The following is a 4617-nucleotide window of genomic DNA, read 5'->3' on the forward strand; positions in this document are numbered from 1 at the left end:
AAGTTTGCACCTTTAGCAGGTAAATTTATGCTATGTATAGAAGTGCAAAGTTACTTTGTCAAAGACTAAACTTATACCGTCATAAACAGAGCAAAGTTTGCACCCCTGTGGTGCAAGCTTATACCCTTACATGATGGATAAAGTTACCTTTCTAGTGGTACAAAGTAATGCCCTACTGCAAAGGGTATCTATGCACTACTCGGTGGTGTATTTATACTGTCCACACGAGAGCATTATTACCCTTCTGTAGCGTAAACCTGCCCACTGAATGCAGGACTAAAGTTGACCCACACGGTAGAAGCCCGAGTCTTTCTGGAAGCGCAAGCAGTGTCCGAATGTTGCGACGAATCTCATGTGAGATGGTCTGTGTAATTGTGTGTTCAGGTGCAGGTACTACTGCAGAATGTACACAAAGAATTCATAAACAAATCGGAGAAAGAAACATACCGTCATATTTATTTTGTCACATGCTACACCATATTACAGCAATGACCCTGGCAGTCTTCTTCGTACAGGTGGAGGCAGTATGTACCATGTATTTGACCTGCACAGAGAAGAAAACATATAATGAATTTTGCAACCACAAAGCACAGACGACGTGACCATGGACTTAGTTAATTCAGGTCTAAAAGTGTAAACCACACAAAAGGCAGGGATAAAGGGAGATGCTTGAAAACAATTCCACAAGTGCAGGCTTCTGTTTATTAATGAGAACCAAAATCAGAAACGATATGAAGGAAAAACAAAACATGTCCTAAATGGCAGCTACTTAATCCCTCACATATGCTGACATTATCACAAGCACACTGGCTTCTCAGGAAAAATCCAGAATATTGTGCCCAGCTGCACGGTCAGGCTGTAGGCATCCCGGATGCCAGACTAAGAAGAGGGTCATATCAAGAAACAGAAAAACATGTGCATGAAATGGAAACTACTAAAAGGTGATAAAATGAAATGCCGTTTAACAAACCCTTCTCTCCATTCTCGTGTGTTTAGTTCTCCATATCTAGAGTTGTTAAGGTTTCATGCAGCCCTTGCTAACAATATGTCTCTAGTCTCTGATGCCATTTTATGTTTGTTGCCCATACAGTGAATTTTCTTCCTAAAAGGGAAGTGTAGGTGATTATCTGGCATCAATGAGCGATACCTCCAACAGTAATTTTCCCTGCATATATTACCTGTGAATTCATTTCCGATTAGCAAACAGCAGGAAGCTTGTGCCTGTGATGGCATTTCTGGGTGCATTCCATTGTCACAGCCTTTCGATACAGTTTAAATACCTGGTGAAAGGCCTATACACAAAGGCTATGCACTATAAATTTTAGTGTACTGCTCCTGTAAAACAAGGAAGAGCTTTGGGCTAAACGTGAAATAATAGCAAGGGCAACTTACACATCTAAAGAGTTGTCTCCACTCATGAGATAGCGTCATACCAAAAAATTATTTGGACCACATTATAATAAAGGTACCTTTTATTCACGTTCATAGCCTGTTTCATACTACACCTCTACATTATGCCTATGCAAAAAGCTTTTGTTATGGACTGGCCTTCACTGACAGACTACATTAACTACACAAGCAGCATAGAACAGTCCTTCTAAAGCACTATTTTTGCTTGAGGAAATTACAAATCTCGTCTTTTTATTTAGACAGTGCTGCTTCATCCAATGCTTGCAGCATATGCAGCAGCAGTAATTCCCATGAATTACATTTTGCCAGCGCAATAGAATGTAACCTTTACACATCTTTTCAGATGCTCAGCATAATGAAATTGTAAACACTGACTGACAGCATGCAAGAATGGCTATTAAAACAGTTGCCTTCCATATCTGCTGTCACATGCAAGGCACGTGAGCTTAATTAAATTTTAAGTTCACTCCATAGTGAAATAAAACTAATATGGGTTCATGTTAGTTATTGGAAATTATTCACATCAGCGAACAGCACCTTCCTACTCAAAAAGAAGTGTGAACAGTGCAAAGAAGATTAACAGCCTCACGTAGCGGCGTATCACATTAAGCTTCACATGCATAAACGGTGCTAGTCCTATAAGCTTGGTAGCATGCCACCCTGCCAAGCATTACCATAACTGTGTGTCATTTTTTTTCTGACGCCAGCAACATGAATTGTAGGCAGCACCTCTCAAACTAATTCATTATGAAATTTTTGCTTAAGTCCAGCCTACTTTTGCAGAAAAAAAACTGCACTTATACATCATGCCATAAAAAGTGATCACGATTATTCAAACCATTATTTAAAAATTCTTTCAGAACTAAGTCCTTGAAAACACTGAAAAGCTCTAAAATCTCTAATAGAATGGCTGTAGCTGTGCAACATAGAACACTATGTTCACGGATGGACATCAAGAGATGATGAACTTGCAACAATGTCCCAATTACATAAAAACATACATACCACACACATCTATTCCCGGCCACTTGTACGGTTTTGAAGAATCCAGGCTGAACTTCGGTGCTAGGAGTGACAATGGCTGTGCACCTTTGCATCCCTCCTTCTCCCAGGTGCACTGCAATAGAAGCGTCATTTATAGTATTAGTGTAATGGTTAGTGATAACTTATATGTTCATTAAACCACGTAATGGCAGCACACATGCTCAAAAAACGACAGGAATGGTTTGAAAATGAGAAACAACTTTTTATTCTAAATTTTATCCATTACAGCACTTGCCACATATTTATAAGAGGCATAATTGATGCAATGCACTGGCACAATAAGCCTAGACAAACTTCTACAGCACAATGGCCTATTACCAGTGAATTGTCACTAAGTGCCTAACATAATTAACATATTTTCTAACAGCCACTGCAGAAAAAAGAAAGAACTATACTGTTACTGCTTACGAGATTGACAGTATTCATTACAGAATTTTTTTTTCGTCGACAGATTACAGCAGTGCAACCAAAATCCTTATTGTTCTAAACAGAAAAGCTTAGAGACTAGCGTATTCTTCTATTCAAGCTCTTACAGCGACATCAAACTTAACGTCTCTCTTTCACAAGAGAATACAAGAGCACGAAAAGAGGTGACATAGACTGTACGCTTTTGTGAGCTAATGTTTGGCCACCAACTAGCCCCGACCTTTTCACTAGTAAAAAGAACTAAACAAGTCTACTTTTCTCTATTAGTTCGCAGCCTGAGTGAAGAGCCAGCTACATATCAACTTAACACCATTAGCACTCGCATCTTGCCATTCGAATGCAGTAAAACTGCTGTCATGATAAGTCACATTCTGGGTTAGCAAAAATATTGCAAGGTGTGAGCGAAAACGGCCGCATGCCAGGAAGCGCAGAGCACAAATGAGCTGCTAATTTCTTGCCTATGAATAAATAAATTTCACGTTTACTGTTTTATCGTTTGCTTGCTACTCCGTGGTAAAGAGAAAAAAAAATTGACGCCGTCCATTCGCAAAAAAAAAAAAAAAGCGGCCTGGCAGAAGGAGTTGCCGTGTAGCGCTGAAATTATAAAGGGATTACTGTCCAATAAGAATCACATACAGTGCTGCGGTAGATGTGAGCACTGCGCGCAGTACGTACCACAGAAGCGCGCACACTAATTTACTCGCCCCTTTTTGAACGGAGACTGCGGTTTGGACTTACCTTACTGAATGGTCGTGAGCAGGGACGAATACTTTGCGTTGAAGAGACGACCGGCAATGTTCTTTCGCACAGCAGACGAAGGATCAGAGCCTGCAGCGAAATAAAGCATGAGAAAGACGCCTGCATATTGCGCCGCTGCGATCGTGTGTTGTACACGATAGGCTCCCTCCGGCCGCACGCGACCGGCTCAAAACAAGAAATAGCAACAAGTAGCGGCTCGCGCGCACAATCCATGATAAAGCATCTTTACAGAATACACCATAATCTGATGGCAGGAAACAACCCGAATGACCAAACGAATAGATCACTTACTTGTAGGGTTGAAATTTGGCGCGAAGAATCCGTACGATGAGCTGCGCCGCGACGACCTGGCGTGCGCTGTTTCTTCCAGGCGTTCACTCTTTCGCGAAGATGTCGCCCACTGCAGCGTCACACGTCGATGAAGCGTGCACGATGAAGTAATCGCTGAGCACAAGCGAACACGAACGCACACGGGCCACACAGCTCAAAATGAACGCGCGCCCTGACTCGCACGCACGACACCCTGCAACAACTACGACGAGCGTCACGTGTAAGCAGCGGCTTCGTCTTCGACTCTAGGGGAGGAAATAGCCAATCCAAATAGACAGGCACGTGACCGAAAAAGAGAAGGAGAAAACTACAAGCCACTGCTATTGCTTTGCGCCTTCTTTTGTTCGGCGAGGCAACGCGATTCCCTTCATCCCTTTTTCTCCGCTGACTGAGGGAACCAGTGCTCCAAGGTCATGCCGCCCGCGTGCGGGGCAACAGCCTTTGGAGCTTGCAATGTGCGGGTTCGCTTCTTTTTGCGTGCGCCGCTCTGTCCATGTGGTACTGATTTTTCCGCGCTCTCCGCGTGCTCACAGCTCTTTCGTTCTCGGGTACAACGAGCGCCTTGCAGTATGCGTTTGAAATATTTAGTGCAGCCGGCTGTTACGCAGATGCTGCCGTAAATCTACGGTGTATGCAACAGAATAGTTT

At 42.7% G+C, this 4617-nt stretch overlaps 1 long non-coding RNA gene across 1 annotated transcript; it reads right to left on the reverse strand.

Moving 5' to 3' along the window:
• Window positions 1-434: 434 nt before the first annotated feature.
• Window positions 435-4186, reverse strand: LOC149345373 (uncharacterized). Its single transcript, XR_016283282.1, has 4 exons — window positions 3931-4186; window positions 3619-3708; window positions 2416-2527; window positions 435-544 (listed from the first exon to the last, which is right to left on the reverse strand). It is a non-coding gene; the product is annotated as an uncharacterized LOC149345373 (long non-coding RNA).
• Window positions 4187-4617: the final 431 nt, after the last annotated feature.

The sequence above is a fragment of the Amblyomma mixtum genome, chromosome 5, assembly GCF_055824585.1.
Source record: "Amblyomma mixtum isolate Tamu chromosome 5, ASM5582458v1, whole genome shotgun sequence".
NCBI lineage: Eukaryota > Metazoa > Arthropoda > Arachnida > Ixodida > Ixodidae > Amblyomma > Amblyomma mixtum.